Source organism: Giraffa tippelskirchi, chromosome 6 (genome assembly GCF_054371585.1).
Source record: "Giraffa tippelskirchi isolate mGirTip1 chromosome 6, T2T-mGirTip1v1.2.pri, whole genome shotgun sequence".
NCBI lineage: Eukaryota > Metazoa > Chordata > Mammalia > Artiodactyla > Giraffidae > Giraffa > Giraffa tippelskirchi.
In genome coordinates, this window is record NC_137280.1 from 30,933,794 (window position 1) to 30,954,993 (window position 21,200).

General features: G+C 39.6%; 1 long non-coding RNA gene across 5 annotated transcripts in view; it reads right to left on the minus strand.

Moving 5' to 3' along the window:
* LOC145511652 (uncharacterized) overlaps positions 1-21,200 on the minus strand; it is a 450,792-nt gene that overhangs the window by 149,375 nt on the left and 280,217 nt on the right. For 2 of the 5 annotated variants that reach the window (XR_014058025.1, XR_014058028.1), the window contains 2 exons: positions 16,408-16,527; positions 86-380 (listed from right to left, as the gene is read on the minus strand). This is a non-coding gene — a long non-coding RNA (uncharacterized LOC145511652). Of the gene's footprint in view, positions 1-85; positions 381-12,619; positions 12,707-13,285; positions 13,489-14,515; positions 14,673-16,407; positions 16,528-21,200 lie in introns of those variants that run through there. The other 3 variants (XR_014058027.1, XR_014058029.1, XR_014058026.1) reach the window with 3 other exon arrangements.

Consider the following 21,200-nt stretch of genomic DNA (forward strand, 5'->3'; position numbering starts at 1 on the left):
AGGGCTCCACTGCTTCTGAGCACCACTCCTCACACTGGGTGCTGGCCAGCTGATAAGTGCCAAGTAAGGAGCAATGAGGGCTTACCTGGTGTCTCAGCGGTAAAGAATCTGCCTGCAATGCAGGAGCCACAGGCGATTCAGGTTCGATCCTCAGATCAGGAACATCCCCTGAAGTAGGAAATGGCAAGCCACTTCAGTATTCTTGGCTGGAGAATTCCATGAATAGAAGAGCCTGGCGGGTTACAGTCCATGGAGTCGTAAAGAGCTGGACATGATTGAAGCAACTTAGCAGCAGCAGCAGCAGCAAGGAGCAATGAAGAGGGATTCCCTTGTCCCTCGAAAAAATCAGAAAGCTACAAGCAGAATGAATGGGCTGACTCCTGCAGAGAGATTGGGAAGTGGACAAAAAAATAAACATCTTCTAAAAAAAAATACATATCTAAAGAGTAAACCTCCTATCATCTTAAAAACAGCAACACATAAGCACACTCAACAACATGTCGGATGCCACATGAAGCATTTTGTCAGTGTCATCTAATTGAATCCTCAAACCCACCTACTTAAGGAAACTAAAGATTCAAAAATGACAATAAACAGATGCATTCTAGCCTAGTACCTAGATTCAAATCCTAGTTAACCAGATCCAAGTTGTTTAGAGGTGTTCCTTTATTTCTCATTTTTAATACATTTACCTTTCAATAAAATTATCTTAAAAGCATTAATTCTGCCTTCAAAACCCACCCTAAATATCTCCACTTTTTTCCATTTTCACAGCCACCATCTAAGTCAAAGAGACAAATCCAGGTCTTATATGGTCCAAGGCTTATCCAATTTGGGAGGCCATATTTAAAGAAAAGACATACAAAGCTATGAATACAAAATCAGAGGGAAAATAAACACATGTTTAGACTGAGCAAAGAAATCACACATGAAGCTGTGGTACATATACACAAAGGAATATTACTCAGCTATTAAAAAGAACACATTTGAGTCAGTTTTAATGAGATGGATGAAACTGGAGCCTATTATACAGAGTGAAGTAAGTCAGAAAGAAAAACACCGATACAGTATATTAATGCATATAGATGGAATTTAGAAAGATGGTAACGATGACCCTATATGCGAGATAGCGAAAGAGACACAGATATAAAGAACAGCCTTTTGGACGCTGTGGGAGAAGGTGAGGGTGAGATGATTTGAGAGAATAGCGTTGAAACATGTATATGACCATATGTGAAACAGATGACCAGTGCAAGTTCAATACATGAAGCAGGGCACTCAGAGCCCGTGCCCTGGGACAACCTGAGGGATGGGATGGGGAGGGAGGTGGGAGGGGGTTCAGGATGGGGGACACGTGTACACCCCTGGCTGATTCATGTCAGTGTATGGCAAAACCACTACAATATTGTAATTAGCCTCCAATTAAAATAAACAAATTAATTTTGAAAAAAGAAATCACACATGAAGTAAATTTTAATACTGAAAAATACTACAAACTTTATAAAACTCAGAAAAATGACATAGTATTTTTACTGATGTGTTCACACACCTGCCTAATTTTCCAACATGTTTTTAGCTGCATACTCTTTGATCACCTCTTCACATGAAAACAATTTTTGGAATCCTTCTTCGTAAAGACAGTGGATAATCTAGCTTTTCCTCTAGCGAGTAGAGGATCATTACTGAGAGCTTAAAATTTTTATTTCAGCATCACCACACTTTATTGCAGTGCTCCACAAATAAGGTCTCTGTCAAATTTGGACAAATCACTTTCTATTTTCTTCTGTAGGTGAGGTGTAAGATTTCAGAGCATTTCAAGTTTTTCTATGTAGATGACTAATCTTAAATATGCTTTGAATCAGCAAAACTCAATGAACAGTTTGCTGTTGATTTTTTTTTCTTTTCTTTTTAATTATTGGAGTCGAGTTGATTTACAATGTCATGTTAGTTTCAGGTGTACAGCAAACAGAATCAATTATACATAAACATATGTTAATTCTTTTTTCAGATTCTTTTCCATATAGGCCATTACAGAGTACTGAGTACAGTTCCCTGTGCTTTACAACAGGTTACCAGTGGTTATCTTTTTTATATATAGTAGTGTGTATGTTGCTGATGCTCTAACTGAGAATGGTGGTATGGTGTAGTATGAGTTTTATGTATCTTCACCTTGTCAAAACAGCAAGAAATTTAAATATTTTCCAATATATTCATATGACTCATTCATCTTCATTAATTAGGTTATCAAACAATCAACAAACTTTCAATTCCACTCATAATATGTCTCCTTAATAAATTAATGAAATTTGAATATTTGAGGGTTATACAATTCACTTCCAGATGTCATAAAAATTTTTAGTGAATTTACAGCTAACCTTTATCACTTTGATTTCATATCTCATTAGTTTTTAATCTGTATTTCTTTAGCTCTCCAATAAGTATAAAGATTATGAAAGTAGTAGGCTTCATTTGTGTAATGCAACCACTGCAAAACACCTTTCCAAACTGTAGTTAAAATGACATAAGCCCAACTCAACTTCTCCCTGATAGATCCTAAAAATGCACATAATCACACCTTCATCACCCCACCCAAGTGGAAATATGGTGAAAGGAGGGTCAGAGTGGAAGAAACAGCTGTCTTCACAGTTAACAGGCAAAGCATGTTATTTTTGCAAATATCGCAGATACATAGGGACATCATGAATACACTGTGCAGGTTCTTACCCAGCTGAAAAACGGCTACTATGAGCAAGAGGCCCTGAAGCTTAAGCTTCACTAGCTTCAGGGTGAGCCCACCCCAGGCCACCACCACCTCTCAGCAACTTCAGTAACTTTCTGACACCTATCCTCCTACAATCCATTTCCATGTGGCAACCTACAAAACTTTCAGAAATGGAGATGAATTCATGTCACTCTCTTGTTTAAAACCTTTCAGAGGTTTCCCATTGCATTTATGATAAAGGCCAAACACCTCATCACCAAATACTTGTCCTACGACCTAGATGCTGTCCAGCTCAGACTCAACCCATACCTCCCCCCACCATTACTCACATGCTATCGTTACCCTGGCCTTGTTCCCACAGTTAACTGCCTCATGGTCCCAGTGGAAATTATGCAACAGTGTTTCATAAACTCAAAGCACTATATCCATGTTAACTATTCCTACTAGTAGAGTCAGGGGTAGAACGTATGGGATTAAGATGGTTGAGGAAGAAAATTTGTAGATTTTGATTCTTGCCAAAGCTATTTCTGCTCTTATCTTTCTTACTCCTATAAACACTGTTCTGAACCTCCACAAATGGAACTGCTACAAATACAGATCCAAGTTTTACAGCCACATAGAGAGTCACCATATGTGTGCATATGGTCCACACGTATACATACAATATGTATAAGCACATGGCAAGGGTATTTAGCTATACTAGCTTGCCTACATTACAGATATTTTATCAAATTACAGTCTACATTTAGAAACCTAGCTAGTAATTAAAATACAACGTATGGCACAGTGTTGCTTAAATTAAAATGGCAGTGGAAAGTTTTAAGATTTTAGTCAGTGATTTCTAACAAGCCTCCTTTATCAGAAAGAGTCACTGCTTCTCAACATTATCTAGCAGTAATGTGGCTGCTCTCCTCAGGTCAGAGATGAAAAGACTGAGGAATAAAGAGCTGATTCAGGTCATGTGTAATCAATAGAGCAACCACAAAAAAAGGTCTTGTTATTCCATGTTTTAAGTGTGTTTGCTCCCTCACCACACTGGATTTATTTCCTGGAGACAGCAACATCAAGCATTTTTCAGCGACATGAAACAACTCAAAGACACACAGGAAAATTTAGTGACCAGATGAATATAAAGAGAATTGATAAGAAGAAGAGGAAAAAATATTGCAGAAGACCACACAGACGGGAGATCATTATAGCTGTTCTGTTATCTGCCCGAAGATGAAGGCTGTGGGGGTCACAGGATGCAACCGACAGGAAGTTTGAAAACATCTATAACATCTTTCATTTCATATACCATATGTAACAGGCTTATCACTTTTCAAATGTGGTGGCTACAACATCAAACCGCTTTGCATTTTCTGATGATTATTTCTTTAGATGATTCACCACTTTTACAGCACTGTTCTGGTTTGCCCAAACTGGTTTCTCTCTCTCTCAGTTTTGAGGCTCATCTCAAACTTAATATTTAAGGATTTCCACAGTCTCATCCAAAATTGGGTGCTGCCTGACTCACACTTCCCCTGTGTACGTAAGTTCAGTAAGTTTCATTATGGTCCCTTTTCATAGGTCATGATCATCCTGTCTTTCTCTTATTGTTCATATGTCCACTGAAACACCCTTCTACTACTTGTTAATTCAAAGTCCGCTCATCTTTCAAGACATACCCAAATCCTTTTCTTCCATGTCCCCAAACAACTCACTCCATAATGTCATTGTCTAGAAGCACCTAGAACTCTGAAAGCACCAATTTGTGCTGTAAGGTATATATTTCTCATGTTCCTAAGACCTTTTATTCTCACAAGACTCTAAATGCCATATGAATACAGCCTTTTTAAACTCTCTGTTCAGTTCAGTTGCTCAGTCATTTCCGACTCTTTGCGACCCTGTGGACTGCAGCACGCTAGGCCTCCTTGTCCATCACCAACTCCCAGAGCTTGCTCAAACTCATGTCCGTTGAGTCGGTGATGCCATCCAACCATCTCATCCTCCGTCGTCCCCTTCTCCTCCTGCCTTCAATCTTTCCCAGAATCAGGGTCTTTTCCAATGAGCTAGTTCTTCTCATCAGGTAGCCAAAGTATTGGAGTTTTTCAGCTTCAGCATCAGTCCTTCCAATGAACATTCAGGACTAATTTCCTTTAAGATTGACTGGTTTGATCTGCTTGCAGTCCCAGGGACTCTCAAGAGTCTTCTCCAACACCACAGTTCAAAAGCACCAGTTCTTTGGCGCTTTGATAAATCCTCTGTATTGAGTCTCAAACTAAGCTTATACTAGGGAGAAGACTCTTGAAAGTCAATCCTAAAGGAAATCAACCCTGAATATTCATTAGAAGGACTGATGCTGAAGCTGAAACTCCAATACTTTGGCTGCCTGATGCAAAGAGCCGACTCACTGGAAAAGACCCTGATGCTGGGAAAGATTGAAGGCAGGAGGAGAAGGGGACATCAGAGGATGAGATGGTTGGATGGCACCATCGATTCAATGGACACTAAGTTTGAGCAAACTCTGAGAGATGATGAAGGACAGGGAAGCCTGGCATGCTGCAGTCCGTGGGTCACAAAGAGTAAATAAGGGACTGTTTAAATATTAGTGCATCTAATACACTAATACCTAATGCCTCGGCAAAGTTATGCCCATCTCTACATTTTTATTTTCTAAATTTAGATACCACATTTTCTCATTGCAGTCTCTGGAGTCAGATTGCAAGGTTTAGAATCATAACTCCATCATTTACTAACTTTGTTACCTTAGACAGAGTACTTTACTTTTACATGCCTCAATTTTGTTAACTACAAAAAGAATGATACTGACAGTATTTATGTTACAAGTTTAGCAATAATTAAATGATTTTTGTTACTGTTTTTTAGTTGTTCAGTCATGCCCGATTCTTTGCAACCCCATGGACTATAGCCTGCCAGGCTCCTCTGTCCATGGGATTTCCCAGGCAAGAATACTGGAGTGGGGATTGCCTTCTCCAGGGGAGCTTCCCAGATCAGGGATCAAACCCACCTTTCCTGCATTGGCTGGCAGATTTTTTACCACTGAGCCACCAGGGAAGCCCTACCAAAGGATATGTCTGTGAGCTCAAAACTATTTTCATAAGAGCTCTGGAAATTTGGCCTTTTTCACTCTCTCTCTCTCAGTGGAGTCTTCCAGAAGCTACATGGCATGGGTTATTAAGAGAGATTGAATGAGAAGATATGAAATCCAACTGTCTACTATTAAGCCAGACAAAGTTGCTCAAATGTAAAACAATGCCATTACTGTTTCACTTTAACTGTTCTTTCTCTCTAGTTAATTTAAAAATCTTTATGGTCTTTGATGTTCTGCAATTTCACGCCATGTCTAAGCATGAATTTCGTTTTCTTTATCCTGCTTAGGGAACAGGGTGGTTCCAAAGTCTTAAAGATTCATGGTTTTTCATCAGTTCTAGAAAATTCACATCCACTCTATCTTTAAATAGTACCCCTCTTCCATTCTCTGTTAGACCTTTTCTTTCTAGCTTTGGCTCTAATATGCTACCTAACAATCTTTTGAGTTTCACTTCATCATCATCTCAACAATGTTTTTCATATTTAGAATTTTTCCTTTTACATTTTTACTTGTTCTTTGCTAATGCATTTTTAATTGGCAAATTTTTTGCATCCTTTACATCGTTAGTCATTGTATGTAGAGTTGCCACATGTAACATTTTATGTAATATTCTCTGTGTATATTCTGTATTTGAAAAGTGCAAATATCTCAAGGTTCTAACTCTATCATCTTTTGGTCCTAGATCTCTAAGTCAAAGTGGCTACTTCCTCATATATATAGGGATCTTTGTGAGATTAGGGTTTCCCAGGTGGCTCAGTGGTAAAGAATCCACCTGCCAATGCAGAAGACGTGAGTTCAATCCCTGGGTCAGGAAGATCCCCTGGAGGAGAAAACGGCAACCCCCTCCATCCAGTATTCTTGCCTGGGAAATCCCATGGACAGAGGTGCCTGGCAGGCTACAGTCCATAGGGCTGCAGAGTCGAACATGACTGAACAATGTGCACCCATGCACTTGAGATTACTCCTTGATCTTAACTGCAAAAGTTCTGTAATCCTTCTTAAGGACTGGGGAAACTTCTGCAGAAACGATTTGCTCCTGCAAATAGACAAGGAATGCCACTAAACTGGGTTCACTTCAGGCCCCTTCAGCATTTTGTCTCATCACGGGAGATCCAAGTTCTCTCATTATGTATCATGATGCCTGGAAATTCACCATCAGAAAACTATATCTAAGGATTCTGAAGACATGTATTTTTAGGAAGTCTGTTAAAATGCAGATACTTCTGGGAGGGACAATACCTTTGAGTTATGAGGTGCCTTTCAAAAAAGGACCAGTTGAAAGATTAATCAGAGCAATGTCCTGCTGTTAAGGCTTCTTAAAGCTGGTTTTCAAAGGACTTCTCTCATGACAGTAGAAAAAAAGAGATCTTTTATGACTATATAGAATACAGATGATAAACTGATTTCAACATACATGCTGCTCCAGTTTGGTGATAGGGGTTATCTGGAATGCTATATTAAGAAGGAATCTGATTCAAAGTGAGATATTCTTTCTCTCTCTCTCTCTCTCTCTCTCTCTCACACACACACACACACACACACACACACACACACACACACACACACATACAGAGTTTGACTGATTCGGTTTAACAAAGTTATTAAAACAAGCTCCCAGGATAAAAGGAAGAGGAAAACTTCAGGGACAAGATGATTTCCTCCAACAAATTTTTCACCATTTCGAAAGTATTTTACATTTTCAATTCATACTTAATTTTGAGAAATTTAAAACAACATAATTTCTTTTTTAGCAATAGATGGTTTTATCGCTACTTAGATATAATACTGTCTTTAGGAGCTATTTTTTAACTTTAATTTCATATTGGAGCATAGTTGATTAACAATGTTGTGTGAGTTTCAGGTGTACAGCAAAGTGATTCAGTTATATGTATGTGTGTGTATATATATATATATACATACACACATGTATCTATTCTTTTTCAAATTCTTTCTCATTTAGGTTGTTACATAATATTGAGCAGAGCTCCTCATGCTATACAGCAGGTCCTTGTTGGTTATTCGTTTTAAATACAGCAGTGTGTGCATGTCAATGCAAAATGCCCTAACGTCCCTCCCCAGTCACCCCAACCTTCCCCCTGGTAACCATGAGTTCATTCTCTAAACATTAAAAAAAAATTTTTTTGGCCACACCACCCACCTTGCAGGATCTTAGTTCCCTGATCAGGGACTGAACTCATGCCCTTCGCAGTGGAAGCACTGAGTTCTAGCCACTAGTCCTCTAGGGATTTCCCTACAACAGCATAATTTCTTGTTTAAAATTGTATAAATATGTGGAGGGACATAGCCATCTTGTTCAGATTTTTTAAAGAGCCTGGGATCATTAAAGCACACATACACACACACATGCAACTTAAAAATGGAGAAATGCATGCACATCTTTGGGTTTCCAAAATCTCAAAAAGCAGCCACGTGTTTCTCTGATGTGTCACGTTAAACCTCCAGGGACATATGTGATATGTTTCCCACACTTACAGCACCTCCCTTCAAGTTATTCATCAGGTTTTTCTATCTGTAGGATACATATTTATATATCCGCACATCCATTCATATCATTTATTCATATATATCTTGAATAATAAATTGGCAAGTATTTTGTTTTTCTCATTCATATGGTGCTTGCATTATGGCATGTTCCCCTTTGGCAGAAGTTTCAAAATTACAGGCCCTCAAAGATATAAACAAAAAAAATAATATATTTATAAAATATATACTATATATAAAATAAATATAAAAACAAAAGTATATTTATAATAAATACATACATATATGTATACACAGTTTTTTTTCCACCCTTATGTCACTTGAGGATGTACAATAAAATTCAATTTCCAGTCACAAGAAAATTAGTGATCTTGATAAAAATTGGACAACTAATGAAAATTTTATCTAATAAAAAAACATATTTTTAGAAGTACTTATGTTACTTCCTGCCCCTTAAAACTGATTCTGGTGGACACAATTTAATCTTCTGTTTGTAAACTTTAAAAGAAGACTGCTTACTCCTCAGTCAACCATGACCAAATTTACTTATTCAATAAATGTCTATTGATTGTCTTCTGTGTTCAGTGGACAAAGTTAGACTCATTATAAACCATCCTTGGCTCAACTGTCTCACAACCCAGGAAGGAACAGAGCTATGCCTCCCTAGTTATTTGTGATATGAATACAATAGACCATACATTAAAGAAAAAAATTTAGAAGATAATTCTCCATTTCACCTGATCCTCAAAAAAAAAATTCCAGAAAATAGAGGCTTCCCTTATAGTTCAATTGGTAGAGAATCTGCCTGCAATGCAGGAGACCTGGGTTTGATTCCTGGATTGGGAAGATCCCCTGGAGAAGGAAACGCCAACCCAGTCCAGTATTCGTGCCTGGAGAATTCCATGGACAGCGGAGCTCAGTAGGCTACAGTCCATGGGGTCACACAGAGTAGGACATGACCAAGCAACTAACACTTTCACTTTCAATGAACATGATGCCTAGAGTTGAGGTCCCAGAACCCAGTGAAGAATATCTGAGGCTACTGTTATTGATTCATTATTTATGTTGCTATTGTAAGAAATGACCCATAGTAGTGTCTCCAGGGAGAGGTCTCCAAAGTCAGTATCTCAAAGAGACAGCTCTCTTGCCCCAAAGGAAATTTTTCCACTCTTGCCCACCCAGCACCAGTACAATGGGTCCCCCTACCAATGCCCATTAGGCCTAAACACTGCTGGATCAAATACTGTCCTAACTTCTATTTTGTCAAGGCTCTACTTTCAAAGCAAAAGTGACAAAATTAGAAAATAAGGAAAACCTATTTATGTTAGAGTAAAAATAGGTTTCAATTGAGTTCACTGTTACTATAAGAAACACCCTTGTAGGATATTTCTATGTGTTTGAAACGGACCTTTACTGAAATTATGTCTTAGACAAGAATTTGCTGTAATGGTGAGACTTTCACATACAATGGCAGGCCTGAGGGAGAAATAAAATTTCCACATGGACATTTCCAGGCCCCTCTAATGAATGATGAGTAGATGGCTTCCTCTACCTACTGAAGAGCCATCTCTGCAGACAGTGTTGCAGCTGGGCTCCAGTTTTGCATTCCATGCATTCCCAATTACGTGGGTGGAAGATTTCTTGGCACCATCCAGTTTATTCTTAGCATGTATGGGTCATGCCTTATTCAGCATGATGAGACATCTCATTGAATAATAAGGTGAAGATTATTTTTAAGGCCATGGCTAGCAAAACTGTAAATATTATTCAAAAGACAGAGTAGATGAAGCCATAATTACTCACAAGACACAAGCAACAAAGTCAAGACATTTTTATAAGGGAGCTAAGAAGAGCCAAGGGCTTCCTCAGTAGCACTAGTGGTAAAAAAAACCCACCTGCCAATGCAAGAGACATAAGAGACACAGATTCAATCCCTGGGTTAGGAAGATCTCCTGGAGGAGAGCATGGCAAACCACTCCAGTATGCTTGCCTGATGATTCCATCGACAGAGGAGCCTGGTAGGCTACTGTCTATAGAGTCACGTCACAAAGAGTTGGACATGACCGTAGTGACCTAACACGCACGCAAGAAGAGTCGAACTAGTTCCTCCAATCTGGGAAATTCCAGATCTCATTGCACCTGAAGGCCTTGAAGGGCCCAGTTGTTACCAATACGTTCTTCTGCAGAATCATGGGGGCGTACCTGGTGCCTATACTTGATTCTTCAATAGCAACATCTCCAAACAACCTAGGAGTTTTCTAAGATCAGATAAATGTGTACACATGTATGCATAAATATGAACTTCTTAATATGATTATGGGTCTTGCTTGAAGAGAGGAAGGGATGCAATTGAGTGATCCTCAGCCTGTTCATTAAACTAAGTCAGCTGCACATTGCTTAATTTAGGAGACTGCTCCCCCACAATCTCTCCAAAGGAAGACTGGGCAGCCAGAGATGGTGGCTGATTAATAACGTGACAGGTGTGGCTGGCTGTCTCTGTGTGCTTTCACAAAATATGTGTTTGTGCTAAAGTCACTATTCATTATAAGTTAACACAAGGGTGTGGTGTTTCAATGTTTCCATGTTTAGCAATTATAAGCTGAAACTATTAAGTGTTTTGAAAACTTGCCAGAGAGCAGACACACTGAAAAGTCCTAGCTACACCTCTCTTTATGGACATTCTTTTTTCTGATCTTCTGTTACAGCAAAAAATAACTCCAATCCTTCTTGCCACTGACATGCTGTAATTTAACTTGTAAACCCTAAGCAAAAATAAATACTAAGTTTGATAACCTCTACTTCAAATAGAACAGAGTGGTATTGAGGTTTGTTTTTTTTTTTTAAAGTAAACTGTTAAAAGTAAAATTAAATCTCTCCAGGAACCTTTATTTTAGAAAGGTTGGTATTCAAATTTTGATTCCTCATGTTGAAACAGATGGGCAGAGCAGGAATAATCTTTACTGTATATTACTGAAAAATTCACTATTTGTGTGAAGGATCTATGTTGCTAACATACCAGTAAAATGTCTTTACTCTTCTTTTCCCACATGTCTTTGAACATTTCAACCCCTTTTGCGGCCTGAACCATCACCCCAAGGTGAATTATTTCTATTTCCACATTTCCTCTCCCACTCATTTCAGTTTAACAACGTTTCTGCCTACTGGTTTTGCCAGCTGTCTCTCTCACATTAACCTCAAGCTCAAGCTGGTTGGAATGATGCATCCCCTTATCCAATAATTCAGCAAAACTTCTGGGCTTCTAATTGCTCTCGATGAAATCTCCATGTCTGCAGTCACAGAGACTCAGATTTGCCAAGTCACCTTTTCTCTCCCTTTTCCCTTCTTTCTTTACAGAGGAATTTCTTCAACCTCTAAATTGTTGGCATTCTGAGCATGAAAACTCTTTGTCCAGAGAGGGACGTTAGAAATGTTTTGTACATTTTACAATGTTTGGCAGTATCCCCGGCATCGTCCTACTAGTTGCCAGCAGCAGTGCCCACTCCTCAAGTTCTAACAACCAAAAGTATCTCCAGGCTTTAACAAATAACCACTGAGAAGAGAGAGGCAAAACCATTCCCCTCCTCCAGCCAATTATGGGTAACTGACAGCCCATTCGTTCTATCTATTCTTCTCTTATATGCCTCGTGCATCATTTCTTTCTATCTCACTTTCATTTCAAGCCCTCACATGGACAATCAAGATGTGTGCTTTTTTTTTTTACAGGAATTGTTTAACATGAACTGGACGTGACTTGACCCAAGACATGTCAAACTCAACAGCCAACAACCAATCCAGCAGGCAAGAAAATCTAAAGAAAATAAATCTGAGAAATAGTTCTGGTGACTCCAGAAATGTAGGAGTCTGAGGGCTTCAATGTTGATTTCACCTCTCACAGTTGAAGTTACAGGATTATTTTAGAATAGGAAAGACCCAAAAAGAACTCATTTAACTATTAATATGCAGAAAATCTTGAACTATGGTGTTGTCAACAGGGACACTGGGTTGTAGCAAAGGATGAAAGTATGTGCAGTGGAAAGAACATAGAATTAGGGCATTAAGGGGGACCTGGTGTGATTCCTGCCTTTGATAACGTGATGCTAGGAGATAAGAATATCTAACTTAGAAGATGGGTTGTAAGGACTAGAACAAGCAGTTGTTAATTGTTATTTCCATATTATATCTTTTACCAGAAGGGAGTTGACATAATTAGAAATGTCAAATACCTGGCACATAGCAGGTGCTCAAGAAATGTAAGCTGATAATGACAATGGATATACTTCATACCGATGCTATTACAATACCTTTAAATGAAATTAAGGGTGATATTGTGACGGTTCCATGAAGAATCCCACTTAGACAAAAACAATAGAGGATGCATTCAGAATTTCCTGGGAAAAAAACAGGGACAAGAGGAAACCCGGAGTCAAGCGATAGACCCTCCTAGGCCCACCACTATAAAGTAATGGTGATAATAAGATAGCTTTAAAATAGATGCTCAAAAGTTTATTATCATCCCATAGATATGCACTGATAGTCTTTTAACCTTTTATTGTGAAGATAAAATTAAAACCATTACACTGGATCTTTGACAACTGGCCTGAATTATCTTTCTAAATGCAACAAAGACCAAGAAGGACAGGTTTCTTGGGAGAGTCAGAAAACCCCAACAGCAGTGTGATGTCACAGACACCAAAGGAAGAGTTACCTCAGATGGAACAGGCTGTAAGATTAAGCAGTGCTGAATGATCAAATAAGCATTAAAAGTGTCTGGCTGGATTAGGAGTTATGGAACTCATTAGTAAGAGCAATTTCAGTCTAATGATCATGGTGGACACCAGACTCCAGTGTGCCAAGGACAGAATGGGAAGGAAAGTAGTAAATGTCAGGTATCAGCATTCAAATGAGTTTGATAGTGAAAGAAAAGAAAGAGTTGAAAGACACTGTGGGATTGAGGGAGGTTTTCTTACAATTTGGAGGCTTTCCTGGTGGCTCAGACGGTAAAGAATTTTCCCACAGTGCAGGAGATCCAGGTTCGTTCTCTGAGTCAGGAAGATCCCCTGGAGAAGGGAATGGCTACCCACTCCAGTATTCTCGCCTGGAGAATCCTATGGACAGAGAAGCCTGGGGGGCTACAGTCCATGGGGTCGCAAAGAGTTAGACATGACTGAGCGACTAGCAACTTTCATTTTCCTACAAGTTGAGAAAGACTCATATGTACTCAGTTGTTCAGTCGTGTCTGACTCTTTGTGACTCATGGACTGTAGCCCGTCAGACTCCTCTATCCATGGGATTTCCTAAGCAAGAACACTGGACTGGGTGCCATTTCCTTCTCCAGGGGATCTTCCTGACCCAGGGATCAAACCTGAGTCTCAAGCATCTCCTGCATTGGCGGGTGGAATCTTCACCACTGAGCCACCTAGAAAACCCTGTGAAAGGTTCGATCACATTTAAATACGAAAGGGGAGAAGCTTGTTGAATTACAGAAGAGGAACCCTGCAATAGAACGTGGTTCCTGAAGAGGCAAAAGGGTAACTGACCTAGAAGAAAGGCAGAAGAGTTAGGCTTAGATGGCAGAAGGAAGAGGGCAGGTTCATCTTTCATAGGAGCAAGTGGGAGGGGGGAAAGGGTGGCTCCTTGGGCACTGAGTCAGCCACAGGAAGTTGAAAAAGTTCCCATCTGATGACTTCCATTTTAATAAATAAAAGAAGTTGCTATGTCACCCTTGCCTCTGACTCGATTATAAGTTAGATAGTATTTTTTCTTTTATCCATTTTTCACTTGAAAGAATAGAGGGACAAAAATGGTCAATGGTTAAATAATATTATTGGTGGCATCCTTTAGATAATTCATGGTTCTTTTTTTTTAAATCTAAGAGCCCTCCATCACACACACACACACACACACACACACACACACACACACACACACACACACCAATCTGTACATAAAACAATGCCTAAGCTGTGCTGTGACTCACCAGTATTTTCTCGAATTGATAACATTTATATTTTAGTTACAAGTCGGTACAGGATCCACTTAAATAATACATGATCTCAGAGTTGAAGTGTTGAAATAAATGCCTCATGCAAAGATTTAGAGCTTTCTCATCAGGACACAGGGTACTGGAAAATCACCTGCTAAAAATGTGACCATTACTGTAGGTTTTGTGTGCAAAACAAAGGTGGTTGATACTGTACCTTGGCAGAGCTGCCTGACTGCCGGGTGTTTCCCATACCCGTGGTGGACTCAGGAGGTGGAGGAGCCTGCCAGACCAGTTGCAAAGTGGAGAACAAGCCTCGGGGCCTCCACACACAATCCAATTTGCCTAGAGTGACTGTGCCCAGCCTTCGCACTGCAAGGCTGACCTTTCGGCACAGGTAAGTTCAGCAACAATCACTTGGCCACAGTCATCGATTCTGGCTCGTGCCAGAAATTCTACAGTCTCCTGGGCAGCGGCCACTTGGCAGCAATTTTCAGGAGCTCTGCTATGGGTGTGTGTGTGTATGTGTGTGCGCACACATGCGCACTCTGATTGTGTATGGGTGTGTGCTCTGTGTGTGTGTGTGTTTGTGTGTGTGTGTGTTCTTCACGGTTAATATGATGTTTGCAGGAAGGGAGAAGGAGAAAAGAGGTTTGAAAGCACCTCTGTTTTCTCTTTCTGGCCACTGTCATGGCATATTAGCTACATCCTGACTTCAATGGGGGTATCTAAAGATGAGGAAAAGGAAGGAAGGGGGAAAGAGAAAAGGAAGAAAGAAGAGAGAGAATGCAAAAACTGGGAGGCAAAGAAAGGCAGAAGTGAGAGACTGAGTTAAAATCATCCTGGAGGGGAATTTTTGGCAGTCTAGCAGTTAGGACTCCAAGCTTGCACTGCAGGGAGCCCAGGTTTGATCCCTGGTCAGGGAACTAAGATCCCTCAAGCTGCACAGCACAGTCAAAATGGAAAAAAAAAAATTCATCTTGGAATGTACCTTTGGATGAAAGGTCATTTCTTCTTTTCTGCCTTTACTTTCTTCAATTCAAACTTTGAACTCACTGAAGTGGATTCAAAGAAACCTCTTTTTGTTATATTTTCTTACATATTACATTACATTAAAATATATATTGATATGTTATATATAACAATTATTTGTTATATTATTTGTTTTATATTTTGTTTCATAACTTTCAGAACTTCCATATTTATGATATTTACATTCCTGTAATAAATTTCCCTATATCAATGGAATAGCAAGGACACTTTGTGGCATTTTTGAAGACACTTTTTTACTCAGGTCTATCTACACAACACAAAGATAATTCCTTATTTAATATTACCAATGTGGACAGATAAGTGTATAACTTGAGTCAAAATCTTTATCAGATGACCAGAAGTTCACTTAGCATTGAGCTGAGAAAGAAACAAAGAGACAAGTGCTACAGTCAGAAGCATCTTCTTTGTAAAGATGCTCCTTCCTCATAATTTCCAAACATGGTTCTACAGCAAAGAGTATATCCGTTGTACTTAACTGAAATGACTGTCTCTGTGAAAACAAGTTCCTCTGATCTTTTTTCATGTACCTGCCATTGATTTCAAGATGGAAGAGAATCAAGTTAACTCCCATCACCCAAGCCCAGCACTAAAGGAGCCCTTGCTCTAAACTGGGAGAGAAAACTTGAAGTAGCATCTAATGATGCTTTTAGTGCAGTCTTTGGCACAGACTAAATGGTCACTAGCTTTTAGCTATTTTTATTCAATTGGAAGAAAAAGTCAACTGTTACTAAACGAAACCAAAGGCTTGTGAATGTGGGGGTAAAAAAGTAGAGGGATAAAAGAAAGGCCAATGGCTATTTGTAAGTAATGAATATTTCTAAAAAACACTAATGAATCCTGGAAGATGGAATCCAAATACCAGAGAATTAAATAGCAGTAAACATCCTAGATGGAGAAGGCAATGGCACCCCACTCCAATACTTTTGCCTGGAAAATCCCATGGACGGAGAGGCCTGGTAGGCTGCAGTCCATGAGGTTGCTAAGAGTCGGACACGACTGAGCAACTTCACTTTCACTTTTCACTTTCATGCATTGGAGAAGGAAATGGCAACTCACTCCAGTGTTCTTGCCTGGAGAATCCCAGGGACGGGGGAGCCTGGTGGGCTGCCGTCTATAGGGTCACACAGAGTCGGACACGACTGAAGCGACTTAGCAGCAGCAGCAGCAGCAAACATCCTAGAGGGGTGGGGTGGGGTGGGGAGGGATGTTCAAGAGGGAGAGGATACACATATACATATAGGTGATTCACTTTGCTGTACAGCAGCAACTAACACAACATTGTAAAGCAATTTTACTCCCCGCACCCCTGCAAAAAAAGGATCCAGGAATTCTCAAGAAAAAAAAAAAAAAAAAAAAGAGCAGTAAACAGTAAGTGAAAGGTAAGAAAATGGAGGTAAGGGTAAGACTAGGGTAAAACTCAAGGGCAAACTTCTGAGTTTACCAGTACAGAGACATAAAAAGCAAGTATAATACAATAAAACACTCCTACTATTGGGGAATAGAGTTAATCAGATGACCAAATGATTCCCCTTCAGAATGCAATATTTATTCTCATATCAACGGACCTTTTCAACAAACATGTTCCTCTATATGCATATGTAAATACATATGTTTTCTTTATTAATAATATGTGGATACATGTGGCAGATAAATGAAAGCTTAAAACACCAGACCAATGTGTTGGATTCTCGATATGGATTCTTAAACCACATTTTATTGCAATCAATGTTGGGTCTACTGCCAAGGTCAACTCCAAGTTAGCTTGTTTTACTTTTTGGATACTATTCCCCTCTCAAAGTTATAATAGCATAATATGAATGTTCCATTCACAAGGGGCCACTAATTCAGCTCAACCTTTTAAAACTTGTTTAAATAGCCTTCTATCTTCAATTATTTGAGTTGTAAGATCATGGCATCAGGTCCCATAACTCCACGGCAAACAGATGGAGAAACAATGGAAACAATGACAGACTTTATTTTCTTGGGCTCCAAAATCACTGCAGATGGTGACTGCAGCCATGAAATAAAAAGACACTTGCTCCTTGTAGGAAAAGCTATGACAAACCTAGACAGCATATTAAAAAGCAGAGACATTACTTTGCCAACAAAGGTCCATCTTGTCCAAGCTACGGTTTTTCCAATAGTCATGTATGGATGTGAGAGTTGGACTATAAAGAAAGCTGAGCACTGAAGAATTGATGCTTTTGAACTGTGGTGTTGGAGAAGACTCTTGAGAGTCCCTTGAATTGTAAGGAGATCCAACCAGTCCATCCTAAAGGAAATCAGTCCTGAACATTCACTGGAAGGACTGATGGTGAAACTGAAGCTCCAATACTTTGGCCACCTGATGCAAAGAACTGATTCATTGGGAAAGACCCTGATGCTGGGAAAGACTGAAGGCAGGAGAAGAGGATAACAGAGGATGGTTGTATGGCATCACTGACTTGATGGACATGAGTCTGAGCAAGCTCCTGAAGTTGGTGATGGACAGGCAAGCCTGACGTGCTGCAGTCCATGGGGTCGCTGAGGGACGGATATGACTGAGTGACTGAACTGACTGATCTTCAATTCTTTGCATAGTCTCCTACTCAGCCAAGTTTCCTTGGGACAATTTCTGACTTTGATCAAAGTCCTTAGTATTGATAACCTGACTTGCTACTCAGCACTCACCAAAATTCGTAGATGATGCTGTGAGACTGTTCAAGAACCTGGATGCGACTCAAGATAATCTGTTGTCCTTCATCTCTCCATTTTCCATGTTGTTGAATTTTTTTTCTACATCATGCTTCCACCACATATTTTAGCTGCTTTTTTCAAAAAAAAATTTTCCCATGTAACTGATCAGCAGATTTCAGTTATCTGCAGTGCATTTCAAAGCCACTGATGAATCTGTCCAGATTTGCCTAACATCCCACCAGAATGTTTTCCTCATGTCTATATATTTATTCATTCACCATTTTGTCATTAACTTTCAACTTGACCTTCTTTAATTTTCCTTCTTCTTACAGCTCTATAATTTCCTCTCTCTAAATTTCTCCCTATGGATGGGGAGTGGAATAGGATTTATTTTTCAATTATAATTTGTTTTATAAAAGTAATTAAAACACATTATAAAAGATGGAAAACAGAACAATCCCCCCAAATACACAATTATGTGTTTCCTTCAGATTTGCTTTCTTGTGCATAAATTTAACTTACTTGTAACTCTGTTTCAAATATTTTTAAACAATATAAATAATAAACACACAAAATTTATAAAAATATCATGTATGTAGTTTTCTATAAGTTTTTTCATTTAACATTATGACATAAACATTTTTTATTGAAGTATAGTTGATTCACGACCCAATTAATCATGATGGTGTGATCACTCACCTAGAGCCAGACATCCTGGAATGTGAAGTCAAGTGGGCGTTAGAAAGCATCACTACGAACAAAGCTAGTGGAGGTGATGGAATACCAGTTGAGCTATTTCAAATCCTCAAAGGTGATGCTGTGAAAGTGCTGCACTCGATATGCCAGCAAATTTGGAAAACTCAGCAGTGGCCACAGGACTGGAAGAGATCAGTCTTCGTTCCAATCCCAAAGAAAGGCAATGCCAAAGAATGCTCAAACTACCGCACAATTGCACTCATCTCACATGTTAGTAAAGTAACGCTCAAAATTCTCCAAGCCAGGCTTCAGCAATACGTGAACCGTGAACTTCCAGATGTTCAAGCTGGTTTTAGAAAAGGCAGAGGAACCAGAGATCAAATTGCCAATATCCGCTGGATTATCGAAAAAGCAAGAGAGTTCCAGAAAAACATCTATTTATGCTTTATTGACTATGCCAAAGCCTTTGACTGTGTGGATCACAATAAACTGGAAAATTCTGAAAGAGATGGGAATACCAGACCATCTGACCTGTCTCTTGAGAAACCTGTATGCAGGTCAGGAAGCAACAGTTAGAACTGGACATGGAACAACAGACTGGTTCCAAACAGGAAAAGGAGTACGTCCAGGCTGTATATTGTCACCCTGCTTATTCAACTTATATGCAGAGTACATCATGAGAAACGCTGGGCTGGAAGAAACACAAGCTAGAATCAAGATTGCCGGGAGAAATATCAATGACCTCAGATATGCGGATGACACCACCCTTATGGCAGAAAGTGAAGAAGAACTAAAGAGCCTCTTGATGAAGGTGAAAGAGGAGAGTGAAAAAGTTGGCTTAAAGCTCAACATTCAGAAAACTAAGATCATGGCATCTGGTCCCATCACTTCATGGGAAATAGATGGGGAAACAGTGGAAACAGTGTCAGACTTTATTTTTTTGGGCTCCAGAATCACTGCTGATGGTGATTGCAGCCATGAAATTAAAAGACGCTTACTCCTTGGAAGGAAGGTTATGGCCAACCTAGATAGCATATTTAAAAGCAGAGACATTACTTTGCCAACAAAAGTACGTCTAGTCAAGGCTATGGCTTTTCCAGGGGTCATGTATGGATGTGAGAGTTGGACGGTGAAGAAAGCTGAGCGCCGAAGAATTGATGCTTTTGAACTGTGGTGTTGGAGAAGACTCTTGAGAGTCCCTTGGACTGCAAGGAGATCCAATCAATCCATCCTAAAAGAGATCAATCCTGGGTGTTCATTGGAAGGTCTGATGTTGAAGCTGAAACTCCAATACTTTGGCCACCTCATGCGAAGGGTTGACTCATTGGAAAAGACCCTAATGCTGGGTAGGATTGGGGGCGGGAGGAGAAGGGGACGACAGAGGATGAGATGGTTGGATGGTATCACCGACTCGATGGACATGGGTTTGGGTAGACTCCAGGAGTTGGTGATGGACAGGGAGGCCTGGTGTGCTGCAATTCATGGGGTCGCAAAGAGTCGGACACGACTGAGCAACTTAACTGAACTGATAGTTGATTCATAATACTGTATTAGTTCCAGGCATATAGCAAAGTGAATTAGTTATATTTTTCACATTATTTTCCATTATAGGTTTCTACAATACATTGGATATTGTTTCCTGTGCCATACAGTAAATCCTTGTTGCTTATCTACCTTATATATAGTAGACTATATCTGCTAATCCCATACTCCTCATTTATCTCTTCCCTACCTCCCTTTCCCCTTTAGTTACCATAAGTTTCTTTTCTATGTCTATGAATTTGTTTCTGTTTTGTAAATAGCTTCATTTGTATTCTTTTCCCAGAAAAGGCAATGGCAACCCACTCCAGTACTCTTGCCTGGAAAATCCCATGGATGGAGGAGCCTGGTAGGCTACAGTCCATGGGGTCGTGAAGAGTTGGACATGACTGAGCCACTTCACTTCCACTTTTCACTTTCATGTACTGGAGAAGGAAATGGCAACCCACTCCAGTGTTCTTGCTTGGAGAATCCCAGGGACGGTGGAGCCTGGTGGGCTGCCATCCATCGGGTCTCACAGAGTCAGACACGACTGAAGTGACTTAGCAGCAGAGCAGCAGTATTATTTTTCAGATCCCATATATAAGTGATATCATATAATCTTTGTCTTTGTCTTCACTTCACTTAGTATGATATTCTCTAGGTCCATCCATGTTGCTGCAAATGGCATTATTTCATTCTTTTTATGGCTAATATATACACATACACACACACACACACATATATATAAATATACCACATCTTCTTTGTCCATTCATCTGTTGATGGACACTTATGTTATTTCCAAGTCTTGGCTATTATAAATAGTACTGTCATTAACACTGGGGTAAATGAACCTTTTCAAACTGGAGTTCTCGTCTTTTCCAGATATATGCCCAGGAGTGAGATTGCTGAATCATACAGTAGCTCTATTTAGTTTAGCTCTATGAGTTTTTAAG